Source organism: Jaculus jaculus, chromosome Y, assembly GCF_020740685.1.
Source record: "Jaculus jaculus isolate mJacJac1 chromosome Y, mJacJac1.mat.Y.cur, whole genome shotgun sequence".
NCBI lineage: Eukaryota > Metazoa > Chordata > Mammalia > Rodentia > Dipodidae > Jaculus > Jaculus jaculus.
In genome coordinates, this window is record NC_059126.1 from 4,108,140 (window position 1) to 4,132,549 (window position 24,410).

The following is a 24,410-nucleotide window of genomic DNA, read 5'->3' on the forward strand; positions in this document are numbered from 1 at the left end:
TCTGTCTTTTAATTCTCCTAATTAAAATTTTTTTGTCCTTTTTTTTTTTTTTTGAGGTACGATCTCACTCTAGGTCAGGCTGAACTGGAATTCATTCTGTATTTTCAGGGTGGCCTCAAACTCTCGGCAATCTCTCTACCTCTGCCTCCCGAGTGCCATGTTCAAAGGTACGTGCAACCATGCTTTGCTATTTTGACCTAGTTTTACAGATGTTTTAAAAACACATTTTATGTTCATGCATATTTTCCTCACTTATACAACAGTTATCTTGATTTCTGTTCTACTCATTTAGGTTCACTGACTTCTGTTTTCTCAGTCTGCCCTGGCCAGCAGGGAGTTAAACAAGGACATGAGGGGAAAGTAACCTGGATGGGAGACAAGAGACACAAAGAAGGAGACCAAGTCTATACTCTGATCAAGGTCTCAGATTTATTCAGACAAGCACAAGCTTATATACAGAAAATAAAACTTTCCAGACAGTGCCTACATGCCTAAAGTCTGCTCCACAAATGCCTCCCTGTCTGAAGACTGTTTGCCAAGGCCATACGATAAGGTCTCTGTGCCCAGAGATCCAAAAACAGCTTCAGTTCTCATGGTCAAAGAGCAGCTACAGCTCCCAACATCAGTCATTGAGATTCAGTTATTTATCTCATAGATTTCTATATTATTAAGTGAAACAATGCCTTATTCACTGGTTTCAATGAATTATTTTATTTTATTTCCCTCTTGGATTGCTTGTGCCAAGATATATTTGCTTGTTTGGTTTATTCCTAGATCGTTCAATGGTAGCATATTCATTCTTTTCCTCCTTTCATTTTACCATGTACATTTCTTGCCCAAATGGTTGTCAATTTTCACAAAATTTTGGTAGAACGATGGTGTGTAATGACCTTTGCTGGGTGGAAAGACCTCCCACTGTATGTGTTCTTTAGATTTTTAAAGTGACAATCCCAGAGTTGGATTTGGAATATGTGGGGGAAAATCACCCATCCTAGGTCAAGTTGTGTACTCTGAACTCTGGTGCCTAAGTAATGAGTTTTCAAACATTTTTGGTAGGATGCAAAACACACTTGATTTTCATTTTACAAAAAAGAGACATAAAAACTAGGTGATGTGATTCCTCGAAAACTTATTACATTACACTGCTTTATAGACATCTTATTTTACCTAATTATTATTATTAATATCATTTTATTTTTTTGAGGTAGGGTTTCACTCTAGCTCAGGCTGACTTGGAATTCACTATGTAGTCTCAGGATGGCCTCATATTCATAGTGATCCTCATACCACTGCCTCCTGAGTTCTGGGATTAAAGGCACACATCATCACACCTGGCACAGAGACATTTTAAAACACCTTACAGTGAACAACCTCTAGCCATTGCTTTCCTGTAGTGTACTTGAAACATTTAATGCAACCATAGAGTAACAGTGTTTGTAAGTTGGTACCTCTAGTCCAGGTTCAAATGCATGCCTATGATTCATGCTCTTTACACGTGTTTATTCATAATGCATACACTGGTACATGCAATCAATTCATTTAATCAGAGAGTAAGCTGTAAATACTGAATGTGTTTCGGGAAGGGGATGGAAGGAAAAGGCCTGAGGGAAGGATCAGAACTATATTGGGAAGATGAAAATCCAACAGCCAATGAAAGATGATTCCAACTCTGTTTATGATTCTGGTTCCACAGAGAAGTGATGTTGCAAAGTAGGCCTATGTGATCATGACCTAAAAAATAACTGTAAGTGCTTGTGAACTTTTGGTTAGGTGATGGAAATGAAAATACAAATGAAAGCATGTGAGTTTGACTGGGGAAATGATGAAATCAGTTCTCATGATGACAATCATACCATGGACCCTATCTGAAGATGGCCATGCACAATTTATAATTGCATATTCTCCAGGATTTTACTCACTGGGTTGATTCTGGTGTTCAGGGTTTAAGTGTGAGGTTCTGGGTATATAGTGATATCTAAAACACTTACAAGCTTACATATTCATCAGTGCCACACATAAAAATCATGAATCTTGTTGAATATTAGGCCTTATTTTTACCATGCAAAGGAGGTATACACAAAAGAATTCAAAGAGCTTACAACTATATTTTGTATTACATTTAGCACCTAACTTACCCAGTTTTTTGTTTTCAAATGAAAGAAATCCATCATTTATCATATGTCATAGATATAGGTATAGATCTCCAACATGGGCTCCACTTTTCATGTATAAATAGGAAATAATTTGTCTTCAAATGTTTGTTTTCACCTAAAATACTCTTTAACTTATATGTGTCGTGAGTCATAATGATGATGTTTCTACTCACCCAATCAACGCCTTCATTTTGGACATGTGTCTATGAAATACAATAAAGAAAGAAATCTAAAATTGGCATTACATTGACTAAATATCCTCAATAGTTTTTAATTGCAATGCTGGTGAATTGGAGATAAGAATAAAATAATCAGGCTGGAGAGATGGCTTAGCAGTTAAGCGCTGGCCTGTGAAGCCTAAGCACCCCGGTTCGAGCTCGGTTCCCCAGGTCCCACGTTAGCCAGATGCAGAAGGGGGCGCATGCGTCTGGAGTTCGTTTGCAGTGCCTGGAAGCCCTGGCCTGCCCATTCTCTCCCTCTCCCTTTATCTGTCTTTCTTCTGTGTCTGTAACTCTCAAAAAAATTAAAAAAATAAATTTTTTTAAAAGAAGAATACAATAATCATGGGATATGCTGTAATTAAGGAATGCTTTCTCATGTAGAAAACTGAGTTTACCTGTTTTGGTGACATCTAGAATTTTGTTATGTGGAATATTATGCTCACTAGTCAGATTCAGGTACTGTTTTTGCATTTCTCTACTGAGACTGGAACTGTTTGCTGCATTTCATGGAACAAAAGACAGAAGAGATGGATATTGGAATCCTTACTAAAAAACAGCAAATGTTTCCTAACCGCTAAACCATTTCTCCAGCCCAGAAATAGTTTGAATACAAAACCAATACTGTAAGGACAGGGAGAGAGTAAATATTTTCCCCAAGATTATCCTGAGATTGAGCCATATCCCACTGTTGTTTTATTATTTTTTTCGAGACAAGTGATGTAACAGAAAATCTTAATGTTAGTGACCTATGTAAGACTCAGAATCTCAACATGGAGATTTCCATTTCCATCCTTTGTAGCAGATGAAACAGAAAATTCTTCCCCTTGTGTTCTTTTGTTGTTATGCAGAGCAATTTTGAAGTGCACATGTTTCAGGGTGTAAGGGTTTCTTTGCCTAACACCGGATTCTTTGCTCCACTTTTTCTGTCATATCCAAAATCCCAATGCACAGTCCCAAGGAATCTCTGTTTGTTTGACATGGAATGAACTCATTGTTCCTGTCAAGGGTTTACACAAGTTTTCTCTGTCCTGTGAGTCAGACACTCCTGAGCTGTTTGGCCTGGCTACATTCCACTAATGAAATGATGCTAATTGAGCCACAAGATGAAGTGGAAACTTGATTTGTTCACATCAAGATAACATCGAGACTCAATGGACAAAACAATCATCCTTACCCTGGCATCCACTGTCATGTAACAGATGGTGAAGCAAAAGCCATGTCCCAATGGATATGTCACTCCATTCACTGAGTCTTTCTAAAGTTGCTCTCCAAGTTTAAGGCTGTTCTTCTTATGCAAGCAAAGCATAATTTCATTACTAACAGCACAAAGTCAATTATCTATGTCCATTGCAAATTAGCTGATATTTGTTTGTGACAAATATTAAAGTAAGACCAGGTCCACACATGTTATTATAATTATAGATATTTCACTAAATAGGAACTCTGTTGACACGTCCCCATGTGTATAGAGTGGGTCAGGGAGAGTGTTCAGTGTATTCTCTGTCCCATGTATAATTTGTTCTTGTGTGTTGTCACTTATAATTCAGTCATGTTCCTAGTGCTAACTCGCAAATTAACAACTCAGGTCAATTCTGTATTGAATAGCATTATGCAAACAGTCTCCAAGTCATTCTCACAATCCTGACTATACCAAGGATATCTGTTCATGTGTAGAACAGTAGTGGGACAAATGTAGAAAATAAGAGAAGAAGCTTTTAGTTACTGGAACACAATATTGTCTCAGACAACAAGAGATTGTAATTTAGTGACCTCACAGTGTCAACTCAGACTTGAGGGGCACACAGCTGAAAGGGAAGATCGTCTCTCTCTTTTTTTTTATTTTTTTTTGTTCATTTTTATTTATTTATTTGAGAGTGACAGACATAGAGAGAAAGACAGATAGAGGGAGAGAGAGAGAATGGGCGCGCCAGGGCTTCCAGCCTCTGCAAAGGAACTCCAGACGCGTGCGCCCCCTTGTGCATCTGGCTAAAGTGGGTCCTGGGGACCTGAGCCTTGAACCGGGGTCCTTAGGCTTCACAGGCAAGCGCTTAACCACTAAGCCACCTCTCCAGCCCAAGATCGTCTCTCTTTAAGGCATGTTTCCAGTGAAAGATATAGGAAGAAAGCTTAAGTGAAAAGAATCCCTTAAGGGATTTAAAGAAAGGACACTTATGAATTTTTATAAATGCTGATGAACAAGAGTTTACTATTGTAAGACAGGGAGTACAAAACTTATCCTGTCTTGGGAAAGAAGAGAGGTGTTAGAGTCAAGTTTGAGTTCTGGGTGGCAGTGATTTGGGCTGATGTGCCAACTTAGAACTTAGAAGAAAATAGCAGTGAATATATGCAGACAGCATATATAAAATGATGAAGTGTATCTAGTGCTGGGAGCTAGTACTTGCCAACAGGGCAGGTGCAGAGAGGATTAAAAATTCAACTTTGAATCTCATAATGTAGGTTATGTTATCAGTTAATAAAGTAGATTCATGACAAATGACAATTTCCATGTAGAAACATAAAACAAATAATTGAGGACCTATAGAGAGCCATATATATGGCCATATATACAGGTGTATATATGTATATGTGTATATGTATACATGTTGTTTGTTTTAACCTCTTTCTCATCTAATCCATATACTTCCTGATTTTCAAATATAAATGTGACAAAACACAGACAATACTATTTATTCAAAATTCTGCATATTTTTCTACTTCAAAACTGACTGGATTTTATCGCTTACTTCCCCACTGCCAAATGGGCTTTTCTAAAACAAGAGGCAAACAAAAATGTTTCCAAAGTGCGATAAGGACTATGAGATGGGGCCAGTTCATCTAAGTTTCAGTAATACATTATTTTATTCAGAATGCGTCGACAGGTATATGAAATCAATTCATTTAATAACAGTGGGAGTTAGTAATACTAAAAACAGTAATGGGAAAAACATGGACAGGTCAGACTGGGTGAAGAATCAAAAATACTCATAAAGATGAGAGAACAATCAGTAATGAAAGATGATTACAAGTCTGTGGTTTTTGACTCTGGTTCCATAGAGACCTAGTTGCTGTAACCATTGTGTATCTTCTTTTAACCTGGAGAATTATAAGTGATAGTCATTTACATGCCTGTGAGGTGATATGGTGAACATGATCAGTGCCAGGGTATAAAGAAATTTATATGGGTGTTGCTGGAACAAAGACAATGTGAATGAATACAAACTAAAACCAATGGGCACTGTCTTTGGGTTATCAAGTACATTTATGCTGGCATATTTTACAGGATCTACTACTTCAGATGACTCTTCTTGTCATGATAGAAGTGTGAGATTCTGTGTTTATAGTGATGCCCCAAACTCACAGTAATTATATGTACCTCTAGGCCACACATGGCAATGATGAGACTCATTGATATATTGTAAGTATACTGTTAATGTGATGTCAGCATTCAAAAGAGAATTAAAATGATTAATAATCAGATTTCAGATTTCATTTACTATTAAATTCATTAATTCTTTCTTCATTTAAATAAAATCACTATATACCTGGACTAATTTCATGTTACATGAATTATAAATATTACACCAATACACCATTTATTTCATGCTTTTGTATTAATAATTTTTGTTTTAGTGAATGAATGGATTTCAAGTGTCATTTAACTTGAGCGTTTGAAGAGGTGCGAGAGACATGGCTTAACTTACACAGTCAATATCTCCATTTTGAACACGTGTCTGTAAAATACAACAAAGAGAGGGTAAAGTGGTATGACATTTACTTCATAAATGCAATATTTTTAATCATAAGTATTCTGAATGAGAAATAGCTACAGAGGATGACAGAGATTCTTTAAACTTTAAGCTTTTCCTATGGTATTTTCCTATGGTAGTACAAGAGTGATTCACCTGTCTTGGTGACATCCAGGATATTTTGAATTGGAATTTTCTTCTCATTAATAATCTTGTTATATTCTGTCTGTGTCTCTTCACTGATAGTATGGCAATTTGCTGCATTTCATGGAAGATAATTCAGAAAATATAGCTATTAGGATCCTTTCTAAGGATAAAACCCATCCTAATTTATGAACTATAGGTTGATCAAGCTTTATTTCCACAGTGGCACATTATTCCTTCTGTTCATTATCCCCTCATGTTGATAATGTAACCCAGCAAGGGAAACTTAATTGGAGATCAATTCATACATTCAGAATTATATCATTTTCTAGATTTTGGAAAAATGACATGAAAGTAATTTCTTCTCTAATATTTGCACTTCTAAAAGAAAGGAATTCTGTAAAGCATATTTAGAATTTTGTGATGATTGGATCTGAGTGTATCAACAACACTGTTTCTATTTTATTTCAATCTATGTTGTGGAATCTACTCTCTACTCTTTGTGTAACAAAATAAATGAATGAGGGCTGGAGAGATGGCTTAGCGGTTAAGCGCTTGCCTGTGAAGCCTAGGGACCCTGGTTCGAGGCTCAGTTCCCCAGGTCCCACGTTAGCCAGATGCACAAGGGGGCGCACGCGTCTGGAGTTCGTTTGCAGAAGCTGGAAGCCCTGGCGCGCCCATTCTCTCTCTCTCTTCCTCTATCTGTCTTTCTCTCTGTGTCTGTCTCTCTCAAATAAATAAATATTTTAAAAAAATAAAAAATAAAAAAATAAATGAACGAGGAAATCACCTAAAGTGTTCACATAGTCAATGAGTTCTACTATAGAGTTTGTAAAAGTTTTACTGACAATTCCCATACATATCCAAAAACATTACTTGATATTAAGACCTTTGTTCTCCCTCCTCCTAAATCCGCCTGCTTTCTGAATCACTATTTCTTCCCAAGTCATTTCTATTGATATTGATGTCCGTATTTTCCTCTTTGTCTCTATTTTCAACAACAAACAAAAGAAAACCAAAAGCCAAAAACTTCACATTTATTTTGACACAATAAATTTTAGTTCCATTATAGAAGAGATGTGAAGTTAACATCAGAAAACATAAATGATTCCACTGTTTTTTTCTTGTGGAAATAGCCCCAGTCCAACATCCTTTCCTGTGTTAGGTGGCAATACTCAATGACTCCATCATGCAATGATTTGTCATGACCTCACATATACCTGATCTTCAGTGTGAGAATCAGGTATTGGATATTGTTATATGCATGGTGTGTGTGTGTGTGTGTGTGTGTGTGTGTGTGTGTAGTATTGCAAGTCTTACTTGGGGGTGAGATCCTTCAATCTTTATGAGGATGTCTGTAGAAGAAGAATTGCTATAATTTTGTTTCAAAAGTGGGCTGGAGAGCATGATTCACATAATTCAGAGTTACAGAGGTACTGATACAAAAATACAGAAAAGCAAACCAACAAAACAGAGAATTACATATGTCTTATAAAGTTATGGTAAGGTTTTGTGTTATTATTATTTTTTTGTTTTGTTTGTTTTTCAAGTTATGGTCTTATTTGTTCCCAGGTATACCTTGAATTCGGGATGTAGTCTCAGGGTGCCTTGAACTCACATCAATCTTCCTACCTCTGTCTGTAGAATGCTGGGATTAAAGGCATGTGCCACTGTGCCTGGCACAAGTTATGGTAAGGTTTTAAGACACATGTGAACACATTCCTATACCATGTTAGATCATGATAACAATGCCTACACACGCATCCCCATAGTACCAACGATATGGTATTTTCTCCAACAGAGAATTAAATTGAATACGTACGTAATACAACAAACACATGTTGATGGTCATATTCATTATAAAAATAGTTGAATTTTAACATCAAAAAATTGGTTGAGACAAAATACACTGAGAAGTAATTCACCTTTGGAACTGAGAAGAAATACGGTTTCAAGATTAGATGACAGTACCATATCTTTTACTTATTTGATTGTTTATTTTTTCTTTATTTAAATTGTGGAACACATGGATAGGAGAGACAGCTTAGTGGTTAAGACATTTGCCTTCAAAGCCAACAGACCGTGATTTAATTTTCTAGGACCCACATAAGCCAAACGCACAAGCTGGCACATGTATCTGGGGTTTGTTTGCAGTGGCTGCAGGCCCTGGAATGCTAATTCTCCCTTTTTCTCTCTCTCTCCCTGCTCTCCTTTTCTCTCTCCCCCCTCTTTCTCAAATGAATAAAAGCAAATAAAATAAAATATGGAATACAGCAGGAATCTGTTTGCCATTCTTGAACAGGGGCCATGTTAATCTAATCTGTATCATTCTGATTTTAGTAAATGTTCTACTGAAGTGAAGAGAATCTTATTTTTCTCATACTATTTTCAACCACATAATCTTAAATAAAAACCGTGTCTCTAATTCAACACATCCCAAATGCCCTACTTACAAAAGATATAAAGCTGAATAATTGTACTCATGTATGTATTGAGGTAATGGTAAGTCCAAGCTGTTAGGTGCAGGTACATGAGCATGAATTTGGTTGCATCACATTAAAACTAAGGTCATTTAAACTCTTAACTACTGGCCTGAAGAGATGCCTTAGAGGTTGAGACCCTTGCATTTGAGACCTAAGTACTCAGGTTCTATTCCCCAGTACCCTCATCAGACAAGTGTAGAAACTGGGGCATGCATCTGGCATTTGTTTGGAGTGACCAGAGGTACTGGAGTGCCCGTATTCTCTTTCTCTCTCTTTAGCAAACAATTTTTTTTTGAAGTCCTTAACTGCTGAGTGCCTAAGGACAGCAGTGATATAAATAAAAGTTGGGATGACCTTACTGGAACATATTAACTACGTTTGTCATTTACTAATTGTCTGGGTAGAACATATGCTTCCTATATCAATATTTAAAAAATTTAAATACAGATTAAGCTTTGATAAAATCATAGGAGATATAAACAGAAAAAGAAAATATTTAGCCATTTTGTTTCTGTGCCTTAAAAAGCCTATATTGGAACTGCATTAACTATTGACCTAAACTTGAAAACTATGGCTGGATAATGGATACTTAAAATATTTTTATTTGTACACTTTATAGAAGAGAGAGACGGGGGTGGGGGGGGGGATTGAGAATGGTCAAGCCAGAGCTTCCAACCATTGCAAATGAGCTTCAGATGTTCCCCATACACTCTGAATCTTGCTTTAAGTGGGCACTGAGTGATTAAACTTTGGCCGATGGGGTTTGCAGGCAAAATCCTTAACCTCTGATCCATCTCTTCGGCCCTATTTTAAAATATTTATTTATTAGGAGGGCATTGGTAATGCATGCCTTAATCCCAACACTCAGGAAGCAGAGATAGGATAGGAGGATCATAATGAGTTAAAGGCCATCCTGAAATTAAATAGTGAATTCCACATCACCCTTGGTAAGAGTAAGACTCTATTTCAAATTCCTTCTCCAAAAAATTAAATTATTGATTGATTCATTCATTCATTTTAGAATGAAAAATTGAGAAGTTAGCAGTTAGAATGTTGTAGAGCAATGTTTACTATAGATTCTAAAATCTTATATTAATCATCAAAGTACCTATGGATACATTGCCAATTTTCATTAAAATTGCAGTCATTTCATCAGTCCATGGATTTCCCACAAATTCTAATCAAACACATGCAACAACTTGAAAGCAGGGAGAACATAAACTGTCATGTGTTGATCACATCCCATCCCATAGGGCAACCTTAGAATGTGATATAAATAATAAATCTTGGGGTCACTGTATGAGTTTGCATTATGAGGACTTGATTTATGCTTTTGCAACTGTGAAAGAAAACAGTCTTAGGTTTTATGTTATTAGTTTTTTTTTTTCACAATGGTAGAGTAGGAACACAAAAATATCACTATTTAAATTATGTATTACTTAAATGTTCACTGTAAACTAAAATTTTCAAGGTCATAGTTGATGTCAAAGGGCTCTAATATGCTTACTGCATCTGAAAGTAAATGTCTGTGCCTTTTGGCCATGCAATGATTGAATAATGCCACAATGAGAACCTTGTGAGATAAGGGCTTTCTCAAAATGCATAGGCAAAATATAATACATTTTTTTTCAGATCTTTTTGCAAGTACAATTTGTAATAATTAGCAGAATTTGTTGTTGACAAAAGAAGTCCATACATATGAAAATGAGAGCTAAATACCTTTTTATATTTTGTATGTTTGAAGTTGCTCAATCCTTTACACACAATGTTTTAAGAATGTCAAGTGGGGGGCTGGAGAAATGGCTTACTGGTTAAGCACTTTCCTGTAAAGCCTAAGGACCGTGGTTCGAGGCTTGATTCCCCAGGACCCACATTAACCAGATGCACAAGGGGGCGCATGCATCTGGTGTTTGTTTGCAGTGGCTGAAGACCCTGGCGTGCCCATTCTCTCTCTATATATCTCTGCCTCTCTCTCTCTCTTTTTTTTTCTCTCTCTCTCTCTGTCTGTCTCTCTCTCTCCCTTCTGTATGTCACTCTCAAATAAATAAATAAATTAAATTAAATGTTTTTTAAAAAGAATATCAATACCAGCATATCTGAATCATTATATTTACTTCTGTAATCCCCACTGAGGTAATTTAACCAGACTCTTGGAGAGTTATGATATGGCTCATGAAGCATCCAACTGTTAGTGGCATTATAAACAGTAACCTCTCTTGGTTTAGTCCACAAAAATTGAAGTGGATCACCTGGAAGAGTTAGAAATAATAAAACTCTCATGTGGAAAGATGCTTCAGTCCAACACTGGCTCAGAGCAACAGGCAGTAAACAATGTGGCCATGAGGCTGAAGGCACTGTAGAGTTGGTTTCCCATAGTCACCCTTAAGGATCTGATACTCACTAGATTTGCTTCGAAGTAGATATTTTAAATTCAGTGTTTTGAGTCTGTATCAGTGGCACAGTCCATCTTGTCGACACACAAATTACAAGAAATATTATGCATCAGTTAATTTGCAACATACTACTGAACACATGAAAAAGAATTGACTACCCTATGCCTTGCATTCACTTATGAAGTTCATAGTAAATTATTCACAGATTTCTGAACATTTGAGTCTGTGTCAGCATGGTTCACTTTTTTTGAGGGGTTGGGCAAACTGTGTGTGAAATGAAGCACATCTTGCTGAGAGGTCTGTCTGTATCTCATGATGGCCTGAAGTCCTAGCTCTTACTGGAGACAGACAAATGTTCCTTCATACATGGGATTCCAGGTGCAGGTGTATTTGGGAATGACAGCCACACTCATCATGTCAACGATGAGACTGAAATTTTGACATCTGTAAACTCACACTTTAGTTCATTGTCTGCAACACATGATTTCTCTGCCTACCCTATGGATATCTTTAGTAAACAGAAAGAGAATTACTTTTTTAAAGTGACATTAATATTTCATTCTCACCAGTGAGAAGCATCTAGATAAAATGGAATCATAGAACAGATAGATATAACATCTCAGAACATTCCATCAAAGTTTAGAAATAGGTGAAACTAGCCTGGCATGGTGGTGAATGCGTTTAATCCCAGCACTCAGGGGGCAGAGGTAGGAGGATCATCATGAGTTTGAGGACACCCTGAGACTACATAGTGAATTCCAGGTCAGCCGGGAATAGAGTGAAAAATTACCTAGAATAAACAAAAATAAATAAATGAAATAAATAAATAAATAGATAAAAAGGTTAAACTTTTGGAAGGCAATTTTTTTCTGTGTTTTGAATGTATACATTCAGGTCATAATATTAAAGTCAGTAATGTACAGGCCAGTAAAACGAAAGTAGCATTTTAACAACATTGATTCTACATGTAGAATTATATTGCTGTGTCCTATCTATTATCTATCTATTTATCTATCTATCTATCTGTCTATCTACCATCTAATTATCTATCTCTACTTCACATTTCCTTATATCCCAATTTGTGAGAAAAAAAAAACATAAAGTGTAAGATTTTTTCCTCCCTAGGTTTTGTTTATATTACCTTTTTTATTTGTTTTATTCATATTTTTATTAAATAATTTTGTATTCATTAAATACAGTCAGTTTGGTACCAAAATTAGGCTCATCCATGACCTACCCCCTCCCCTTCACCCCTCCTTGTTGAGGTATATGGGTCATGCCTTGTGGAGTTAGCCCACAGTTATGGGTAAGATAAATGTCTTTGCATATCATGATGTAATATGTGGCTCTGACACTCTTTCTGCACCTTCTTCTGCAAAATTTCCCTGAGCCATGTTAGGTTCACTTTTGGTCTGCTTTAGTGATGAGGTGTTGGAGGCTTCTGGAGCTCTGGCTCTCTCTCTCTCTCCCTCTTTTTTTTTTTTGCTTTTATTTATTTGTTTGTTTTTTCTCACAATTTTTATTAACATTTTCCACGATTATAAAAAATATCTCATGGTAATACTCTCCCTCCCCCCCAACACTTTCCCCTTTGAAATTCCATTCTCCATCATATTACCTCCCCATCTCAATCATTGAAGTTACATACATACAATACCAATCTATTAAGTACCCTCCTCCCTTCCTTTCTCTTCCCTTTATATCTCCTTTTTAACTTACTGGCCTCTGCTACTAAGTATTTTCATTCTCACGCAGAAGCCCAGTCATCTGTAGCTAGGATCCACATATGAGAGAGAACATGTGGCGCTTGGCTTTCTGGGCCTGAGTTACCTCACTTAGTATAATCCTTTCCAGATCCATCTATTTTTCTGCAAATTTCATAACTTCATTTTTCTTTACCGCTGAATAGAACTCCATTGTATAAATGTGCCACATCTTCATTATCCACTCATCAGTGGAGGGACATCTAGGCTGGTTCCATTTCCCGGCTATTATAAATTGTGGCTCTCTGATTTGGTAGGAGTTGATTTTTCTCTGTGTTGATCTCCTTCCCCCTTCTGTTGGTATCCGGTTCATCAGGAAAACAGCACCCTTGCTTGTTTCGCCTACAAGAAGCAGATCACAATAACCAAACTCGAAGTAGGCACAAAAACCTTCAAAGTCCATGAAAACACCAACCAACATTTACCATCACAATATGGTGGGGATCGAATCAAATCTCACAGTCATTACCCTAAATATTAATGGACTTAATTCACCCATCAAGAGACACAAGCTAACAGGATGGATCAAAAAATTATAAGCCTCAATCAGAAGCCTTCAAGAAACACACCTCACCATTAAGACACCTCCTCAGGGTGAAAGGTGGAAAACAATATTCCAAGTAAATGGGAATAAGAAACAAGCAGGTGTAGCTATATTTATATCAAATAAAATAGACATCAAACCAAAAAATAATGAAAAAAGACAAAGGCCACTTCCTACTTATCAAGGGAACAACCCATCAAGAGGATATTACAATCATAAATCTGTATGCACCAAACACAGGAGCACCACAGTTCATAAAACAAAACCTACTTGACAATAAAACAGAAATAACCACCAACACCATCATAGCTATGGACATCAATACACCATTTTCAGTAATAGAAAGATCATCCAAACAAAAAATCAAAAGGGAAGTAAGAGAGCTCAACAAAAGCATAGATCACTTAGACCTAATGGACATCTACAGAACTTTCCATCGCAAATCCACAGACTACACATTCTTCTCAGCAGCCCATGGAACATTCTCTAAAATAGACCATATATTGGGTCACAATGGAAGCCTCCACATATTTAGGAAGATTGACATAATTCACTGCATGATATCAGCTCACAATGCTATATTGCTAGAAATCGACAACAAAAGACCCGCCAAGAATCCCAATGGTACCTGGATTCTGAACAGCATACTTTTAAACAATAAATGGATAGTGTATGAAATAAAAAATGAGATTGCAAAATGTCTGCAATGGAATGACAATGAGAACACATCATACCAAAACTTATGGGACATAATGAAGGCAGTCCTCAGAGGAAAATTCATAGCACTCAATGCCTTCATTAAAAAAGAAAGATCCCAAATCAATAACCTAACCATCCACATAAAGGAACTGGAAAAACAAGAAAAATCCAACCCAAAGAGCTCCAGAAGGAAAGAAATAATTAAAATCAGAGCAGAAGTTAATGAATTGGAAACCAAGTAAACAATTAAGACAATTGACAAAACAAAGAGCTGGTTCTTTTCAAAAATAAACAAGATTGACAAACCCCTGGCCAATTTGATCAAGCAAAAGATGGAGAAGCTTCAAATTAACAAAATTCAGAATGAAAAGGGAGAGATCACAACAGACATAAGTGAAATTGGAAGAATCATCAGGAAATATTTCTAAAACATCTATTCCACAAAATTGGATAACTTGGAGGAGATGGATAAATACCTGGACACATACCATCTATCAAAGTATTACCTTATTTTAATAGGAAGAATACTTTTTAAAAAATCAAATTTTGTTGAACAATATTTATTATATGAAATAGTGGCATGTCTCATACTGAATAATATGAAAGTCATACAAAATCATACTGCTCATTCAACTTATTAACAATATTTTGTTTTTTCTAATTTCCTAGTTACATCATCCACTACATCCTGAAAATACAGGTAGAAAGAGTTACATCATCCTTCATCTCTAGTTCTTCCAGTTCTCGTATGTTATCACCCAATAAAGACACTATCCAAAAATTGATTTCTAGTCATTAATATATTAGTTTTCACTTGAATATTCAGCAACTAGATTCTTTTACATTAAATCCTAATACAAAAGAGGGAAATAGTCTCTGAATTTTGACTTATTTTTCAAACAATTGAAATTCTGGACACAATTGTTCTTTCCAGTGTGGTCTTGATATTGTGAGTGGTTTTTCTGCATGTGTATGTGAGTATCATGCACATTAATACTTGTAGAAATACTGATTTGCATGTGGCATGTGCAAAGGTGAGCCTGCTGTCAATGTCATTATCCTATTCCTCAGGGTGAGTTATTTCTTGCTGAACCTGGATCTCACTGAATCTCCCAGGGAAATCATAGGCACGTCTGTGTTCATGCTTTCTGTGCTTCCCTACTGCTGGGGCTTCAGAACTATGCTAAAACACCTGGATTTTTATATTCTAACAAACTCAGTTACGCTCCTCATGCTTGAATGACAAACAAACTTATCCACAGAACCATCTTCACAAGTCATAGAATTTTTTAAGTGGGGAAGAGAAGAGGTCAGATTCCTGATATCTTTCAAATTTCTATGAATAGAAAAAATATTTGTTGAAATTTTCTTATTTCTAGAGTTAATGTTTTTGCAGAAAGACTCTGTCCTTAGTCTCATGCATGTATCAAGAGATTCACTCATTTTATGGAAGGCCATTATTAAATAAGTGTGTGGAATACAATGGTGAGGGGACATTTCTTTTCTCATAAACTTCACAATGAAGCAGGTGATTATTTTGGGTGTCGGAGGAGGCTGTTGGAGATGGAATGTTTCCTTTTTACCCTGGATTTGCTAGAACTCAACATATAAATAATTCTGCTAACAAAAATTGTGAATAACTTCAGGTATATGTCCCTGATTGCTATGTCTAAGAAAATAACCCATAATTATACCCTGACATTATGACACTATAGAATTTTAGCTGATAAATAATTCATGACTTTTCCAAGCAAGTGCATATAGTATGGTAGGGCATATGCCTGGTGTCGCATGAACTGAGAGTGTGAGGCAAGAGTTACTGAGATCAAAGGCATGGTCTACATAGACTGAGTTAAGACAAGAGAGTATGATATTTTATCTGCTAGATTTTAGAAAAATCCAAAGCAAAGCCATCGTGTCTTCCAGATTTTGTGAAGTTGTGTTCATGAAAGGTAACATATTTTTCTTTGCAACTTCAAAAAGTGAATAAAAATCATTAACATCATCTGCAGCTGTGCATCTCTGGGTCATTTACAATTTATTCATGACACTCTAACTGGGCGCTGGCAGGGAATGAAATGTAGCATGAGCTAAGACCTCATGGTTCTTTCAAGACTGGACAGCAACTCAATTTTTCATAGAGATTTTTGTGTTTCAGTGGAAATTTTACAATTTTGTTCCAGCCACAACGCCACATTTTTTTCATCCACACAAGAAAAATCTTGCTGACCTCAACTTAAAAGTGATGAAATTTCCTTCCAACCATCATAAAATTCAACCTCATGTACATAAATCCTTAACAGACGAAGCTCTACTATGCTGATTAACTGGTGAGGCTATGGACACTGTGCCATAATTCCCTGAGAACTTAAAAACAAGTCCAGTTATATGTGTCACCCATTCCTCTAACTTTTCTCATCAATTTCTATTGGAACCATGGCACATTATTTTTATCAAAATATAAACATCAAATATTGTGGGTGGTAATATAGTTTCAAATCCATGAAAATTACAGTCATATCCCTTGAAACTATGGTTAAGTCCAAGGGATGTTTAGGATTATATGTAGCTTATGGTGATATAAGTAAATCTTTGGCAAAATTTTGTTTAAACTTAGCTACTCATGTTTTAAGATATGCATACAATTTTTATTTATTTTATTAGCTATGGACATCCTTTTTTAAATATTAAAAATGGTTTATGAAATGAAAAAAAAGAAATTCAAGAAAAGTAAAACCTATTTATAAGAGTGGTTATCCATTCCACCATAACATTTTTAAGTGAAAAGGCCAAAGTATGGCATGGAAAGTTATAGAAAACTTAGCCAAAATACAACATGGAAGGGAACACATTTACAGGATAATTTTATTGATTTCCAAGATATAAACTATGACAGTTTTATGTAGGGCTCACTCTAGTCACAGGTGTTCTGGAATTCACTATGTATTCTTAGTTTACTTTGAACTCAAGATGATCTTTCTACCTCTGCCTCTGGAGTGCTGAGATTAAAGACATACGCCCAGTTAATTTTGGTGCTTTTATTGTATTGTTTTGTTTTTATGCTTTCTCTCTCTCTCTCTCTCTCTCTCTCTCTCTCTCTCTCTTTCTTTTGTGTGTGTGTGAGTGTGTGTGTGTGTGTGTGTGTGTGAAAATTCTTAAAATATTTTTTTGTTTGTTTTTATTTATTTATTTGAGAGTGACAGAGAGAGAAAGAGGCAAAGAGAGAAAGAATGGGTGCGCCAGGGCCTCCAGCTACTGCAAACGAACTCCAGACGCATGCGCCCCCTTGTGCATCTGGCTAACGTGGGTCCTGGGGAATCGAGCCTTGAACCGGGGTCCTTAGGCTTCATAGGTAAGGGCTTAACCCCTAAGCCATATCTCCAGCCCAAATTCTTAAAAGAACCATTGTGGAACTAGATGAGCAGTGGTGAAGGAAGATGGATACAGAAATACAAAGGTATTCATTGGTTTTGAAATAAAGATAAGTTATGACAACTGAATGCTAAACATTCAAAACACAAAGTCAATTTCCATACACAAGAGGAATAAGTGTTCTATACGTAGAAATCGTTGCATATGCAATAATTTTCCAGACTTCAGAAAGAATTTACATTACTGAAGTCCACTTTGTATTTCAGATTAAACATTAACATAAAATCTTTTACCTTGGAGCTGGTTGTGGTGTTGCAGGTCTTTAATCCCAGCACTGGACATGTGGGAGTATAGCGTGAGTTTGATGCAAGCCTGAGAGCACATAATGAATTCCTGGACTGCCTGGGCTTCAGCAAGACCCTGGGCAGCTCTCTCCTTAGGATCTGCATCTATCTGGAAAAGAGAAGCAGATTCTCCAACGGAGAGTAAGTTAGCACCCGGAAAATTGAGATAACACTTACTTTTTTGATAGACAGTATGGTAGCCTCAAAAGGGGCCCAATTGAAACTAAGGACAACTGGCGAAACAAGCAAGGGTGCTGTTTTCCTGTGGACCGGATACCAGCACAAAGGGGAAGGAGACCAACACAGAGGAAAATCAACTCCTACCAAATCAGAGAGCCAGAGCCTCAGATGCCCCCAACACTTCAGCACTGAAGCAGACCAAAAATGAACCCAACATGGCTCAGGGAAATCTTGCGGAAGAGGGGGCGGAAAGAATGTCAGAGTCACATGTTGGGTCATGATTTGCAGAGACATTTATCATACCAATAACTGGGGGCTAACTCCACAATGCACGACCCATTTTCATTAACAAGGAGGGTCTAATGGGAGGGGGTAGATCACAGATGAGCCTAAATAATGGTACCAAACTGCCTGTATTTACTGAAAAGAAAATTAATAAATTAAATTTAAAAAAAAAAGAATTTAAAAAAATATATATAAAACTGGAAGTCTTAACTATAGCCATACCTAAAAGACCCTAAAAACTCTGCCAGCAAAGTCTTAGAGCTGATAAACAATGTCAGCAATGTAGCTGGATACAAAATACATACACAGAAATCAGTAGCTTTCCTATATACTAACAAAAACATGTGAAGAATGAAATCAGGAAATCTCTCCCATGCTCTAAGGAGGTGAAGGAGCTCTAGAATGAAAATTTTAAAATACTTAAGTGAGAAATTGCAGAAGACACAAGGAAAAGGAAAGACATCTCATGTTCTTGGATTGGAAGAATCAATATTGTAAAAATGTCGACCTTACCAAAAGCAATCTACGCTTTTGATGCAATCCCCATTTAAATTCCAATGGTGTTCTCCACAGGATTAGAAAAAAAAAAATTCTAAATTTCATTTGAAAGCAGAAAAAACCTTGAATAGTTAAAACTGTTTTGAGCAACAAAAATAAGGCTGGTGGTATCACCATACCTGATTTTAAGCTATATTACAAAGCCATAGTAACAAAAACAGCATGGCACTGTCATAAAGACAGACATGTAGATCAAAGGAACAGAATTGAGGACTCTGATGTTAATTTAGGCAGCTATAGCCATCTGATTTTTTTTTTACTTTTTTTTCTCAATTTTTGTAAACATTTTCCATGATTATAAAAAAATCCCATGGTAATACCCTCCCTCCCCCACCCACTTTCCCCTTTGAAATTCCATTCTCCATCATATCCCCTCCCCATCTCAACCAGTCTCTTTTATTTTGATGTCATGGTCTTTTCCTCCTCTTATGATGGTCTTGTGTAGGTAGTGTCAGGCACTATGAGGTCATGGATATCCAGGCCATTTTGTGTCTGGAGGAGCATGTTGTAAGGAGTCCTACCCTTCCTTTGGCTCTTACATTCTTTCCGCCACCTCTTCCGCATTAGACCCTGAGCCTTGGAAGGTGTGATCAAGATGTTACTCAGTACTCCAGCCACTTCTTTCCAGCACTATGATACCTTCCGAGTCATCTCAAGGTCACTGCCATCTGAAAAGAGAAGATTCTATACCCAAAGTAACAGTAGTGTTATATAAGAGTATTAATTTTAAGAGAAGTGCTTACTGAGCACTTTGATAAGCATAATATATACATTTTTCCAGACAGACATCAGTCGATGTTACACCCTTAGGGCTCATGACTACCCCTGTTTTAAGTTTTCACTATCAGGGATGTATTTCCTCCCTCATGGAGCGGGCCTCCAGTCCAATTGGAGGGCAGTTGGTTTCCACCATGATAGATGTGCCACTATTGCACCCGTTGGCTCATTTGGCCTGGCTGGACAATTATAAGGCTTGCAGTGTCCACTGTTGAGTATCTTCACTGGTGGTATCTCTTTCTCCCTTTGAACTGTATGCAGAATAGCTTCTTCCAGCTTTCTGTCAGCTGGTCTACATGGAGGAGGTTATCAACTCAGTTCGAGCAGGATTTTTCAGTGGCCTTGCAGCCCAAGCATGTGGAGTCGTCAGCAATAGAGTCTTACCATCAATTCCTGGTGGGAAACCAAGGGCCTCGGCTATGGCCTATAATGTGGATTCTAGCTACAGGCTTCTGTGTGAGAGGGAAAAAACTCAGTAGCAGAGACCGGTAAGTTAAAAAGGAGTTATAAAGGGAAAAGAAAGGAAGGGAGGAGGGTACTTAATATGTTCATATTGTATGTATATGTATAAGTAGAAGAATAGATTAATGGGGGTGCAAAGGAGCAAAGTGAGGACAGAGGAAGAGATTGAGTAAAGGAAAGGCGGAGGGAGGGCTAATGAAAATCTAAGAGGATGCAAATAAATTATACAGAATCCTTCAATTTCAGACAATGGAACACTCAAGAGCCATAGATCATTGTTAGAAAATTTTCATTGCCAGGGATGGGATATCTCCAGTGAGTTGTTGGCCAGGGAGATCCCTGATGCCCCCAAAACATTATTATTTAAATTTTGTAAACAATACCATGTTTATGCGTTGAATATTTTTCTATATTAGATATGTCCTGGGCTGTGGGCATTGGGTGATTGTGATATATGCTATATATGTTTTATTGCCTAACAAAATTAAGTCTATCATCAATGTCAAAACTATTAATAAAACTAATATTGAAAGTCAATAAATTATTATAAAATATATTATCTAAATACATAAAACATTTTAATTAATACAGCAATACAGCTGGTCCAATACTAAATGTGTGTTGTGTTTCTTGCACATGTGTCCCTAGTACTGTGGAACTTTCCAATGTCAAAAATGGACACATTGCACTTCCCATTATGTTATCATTACGTTCTTTTCTCCTGTATAAATATTTTCTATTTTACCTTTATCTTCTTCCACCCTTGCTGGACCATTGCCAGAGTGGTAGCTTCTGGGAAAGTCACACATAATCTTGCCAATTAGAAAGTGTATTTCAATAGAAGTTTACTTATCCAGGGATGAGGGAGCACGGCTATCACCCCATAACTTGGGAGGCAGAGGTACTATGATTGCTGCAAGTTCAAGGCCAACCTAAGACTACATAGTGAATTCCACATCAGCCTGGACTACAGTGAGACCCTACCTCAAAAAGCCAAAAATTTGAAATGTTTCTTCCATTTTCTTATTTATTTTCCTTGTTTATGATGTGGCATGTTTTGATTGCTATAGTTTCTGAGTGTGTCATTTATTCAAAATACATGAATAGAATTTATGATCTCTTTTTATAGGTAAAAGTATATGTGTGTGGGTACTTATGTGAAGCTCAAGTACTTTTTCTCTGCTACAAAGCAAATGGATGAATTCTGAGTAGTCATTTTGTTTCATTGCCAAAATTGGCTGTAGTTTCAATCGGCAAAACTCTAGCATATACAGCATATGTAGTCACAATTTCATTTCCATGAATGTAAATTATGCAGATTTAAACTTTCATCTCTCTAAAGGATATCTTTCCATAGTCATCTAAAGAAAAGCAGATGTGGGCTGGAGAGAGGTCTTAGTGGTTAAGATGCTTGCCTGCAAAGCAAAGTACACAGCTTCAATTACCCAGGACCCAAGTAAGCCAAATGCAGAAGGTGGATCATGGGTCTGGAGTTTGTTTACAGTGGCTGGAGGCCTTGCGGCACCCAGTTTATCTCTCTCTCTCTCTCTCTCTCTCTCTCTGATAAATACAGAAACATAAAAATAAAAAGGAATGCAGATTTTATGAAGACCATTGAAATTGGAGAGAATGGAAAGACATAAGACTTCCTAAGTAGATATTTGTCTTCAGTTTTTTTTAGAGAAATGCTGCACACTTGGCTGATGGTAATGAGTAGAAATAGTAGAGAATGGTGTATTAAGGATATATGTGAATGATGTGACATTTTTTCATCATTATCATTATTCATCACGTTTTGAAAGTGTATTTTTATTTATTAATGTGCAGGCAGATAGAGACAGAAGAAAGACAGACACAAAGAGTGGGACACCTGCAAGTGAACTACAGACATTTACACCACCTTATGCATCTGTCTTATGTGGGTTCTGGGGAATCAAACCCAGGTCCCTAGGGTTTTCAGGCAAGATGGAAGAGAAGCCATCTCTCCAGCCCCAATAGGTCTTTATGTAAATTAAAATTGTAGCAAATATCATGCAATATTAAGGTTTAACAGGCTCATTGGTGATGGAAATTAGGATTGCAGGGTTTGTAGGCAAGTGTCTTAACTCCTGAGCCATTTGTCCAGCCCTTATCACTTTTGAGGTTAGTAGGATGTTCTCAAGCAGAAGAAAGACAAGGTTGAATTTTGATCTATAAAGGGATGGCAAATTGACAGCAAATCATAGCTATACCTACATACATGTATCACACCTCACACACTAACATATACAAAAATAAGAAACACAATAGAAAAATAAAACGAAATCAGATGCCAAATACAATCTGTTTAACAAGTGCCTTACATACCCAGCAAGCATCTCATGGACTAGACAATAGGATGGGTGGTGAGGGAGGCGAGGGCAATGGAGGGATTGGGAAACACAAATCTAGACCCAAACGGTATGGTACAATAAAAGTCTACATCCTAAAAGGCAGACCAAATGGCTGATCCTTCACTAGATCCTTAGAGGGAACACCTAAGCCACAAGACACTGGAGAGGGTATATTAAAGTCTGACCTTAATATCGTCTACAGTCTCTCTCTCTCTCTCCCCCCCTCTCTCTAACACTTTTATATTAGCATCTTTCTCTTCCTTTTCTTGGTGGGCACTGATCTGTAACTCCAAGTACCAGCATGAGGCTATCATCTACAATGAGCTTTTGATCAGAGAGACTTACAAGGTTTCCTAAAAGAAACAGATTTCTAACAGAGTATTTGATGACCCACCAAAGGTTAGTGGTAAGACTCTACTGCTGAAGACACCTTATGTGGTTGACACATAAAATGGGAAATGGCCAGAATCTAAAAGAGAGTCAGTCCCCACACAATCAGTGTGTCAAGTGCCAGAAGATGCTACATGGGCAACTGGGGGAAAATGACCAATATCTGTCCAAGCAACTCATGGTCTAACCTACTTAACAGCAAATAACCTGATGTGATGCTCACACAAGTGCAATAGTGGCACACAGCCACGGTGGGAATCCAACTGCTCTTGATTCAGCTAACTGATCCTCTCAGTGGTACAGGATCCATAGCTGGATATGGGAAACAAGTCCAAACCATATCCAAATACAAACCCGCTCTCCATTATCAATCTATCACCAATCATGTGCTACAAGAGGGCCTACACCTATTAAATTCTCTATTAAAAAGTAAGGGTATCGCTTCTCGGCCTTTTGGCTAAGATCAAGTGTAAAAAGTAAGGGTTACCTCATTTGTCTGGGGCTAACTTATTCTCCATTGGAGAATCTGCTTCTCTTTTTCAGATTGATGCAGATCCTAAGGAGAGAGCCACCCCACCATACCTCAAAAGGGCCCCGGCTGAAACTAAGGAAAATTGATGAAACAAGCAAGGGTGCTGTTTTCTTGGTGAACCAGGTGCCAGCACAAGGGGGAAGGAGACCAACACAGAGAAAAATCAACTTCTACCAAATCAGAGAGCCAGAGCCCCAGAGGCCCCCAACACCTCATCACTGAAGCAGACCAAAAGTGAACCCAAAATGGCTCAGGGAAATTTTGCAGAAGAGGGGGCAGAAAGAATGTCAGAGCCACATGTTGGGTTATGATATGCACAGACATTTATCATAGCCATAACTGAGGGCTAACTCCACAATGCACAACCCATATACCTCAACAAGGAGGGGCCGAGGGAGGGGGCAGGTCACGTATGAGCCTAATAATGGTACCAAAGTGCCTGTATTTGCTGAATACAAACCTAATTAATAAAAACAGAACTAGATAAAACCATTATATATTTACTAGAAAAATGAAAAGACAGCTAGAAATGAAGTAAAATGGTTGATGAGTGCAGCAATTTCAGCCTATTGTGGTAAGGAAGGCAGGATGCAAGGAGTCAGCAAATACCCATGGACTATTTCAAATCTGAGGACATGAACTTCCGTAAATAGAGATGGCCTTGGAACATGCTCCTAGAATTGCACTCTCCTAATGATGATGGCTCCTCTCCAGTTCATCTTAAGCTCCACTTCACACTAATCTCATTAGGAAGTCACACAGGTCCAAGCACAGCACAGCATAGCCAACCAGGATATACAGAAATATCTTAAACATAACCTTAATATAAACAAGCTTTAGTTCATTCCATGACAAGCAAACATATAAGTAATATAATGTGTCATAAATTTATTGTCTTTCAATCTGTAGGAAAGCAAAGGCACACACCATGGAGATGGAGATTCTGCTGCTAGCTGCTGTGACCTGTTTGATTTTGGCTAACAACAAACCCC

General features: G+C 37.2%; 1 non-coding gene and 1 pseudogene across 1 annotated transcript; one reads left to right on the plus strand and one right to left on the minus strand.

The window, feature by feature from the left end:
• Window positions 1-8,521: 8,521 nt before the first annotated feature.
• Window positions 8,522-8,631, minus strand: LOC123457111. Its single transcript, XR_006634889.1, has one exon. It is a non-coding gene; the product is annotated as a U6 spliceosomal RNA (small nuclear RNA).
• A 14,692-nt stretch (window positions 8,632-23,323) lies between these two features.
• On the plus strand, window positions 23,324-23,446 carry LOC123457097 (annotated as a pseudogene).
• The last annotated feature ends 964 nt before the right edge of the window (window positions 23,447-24,410 follow it).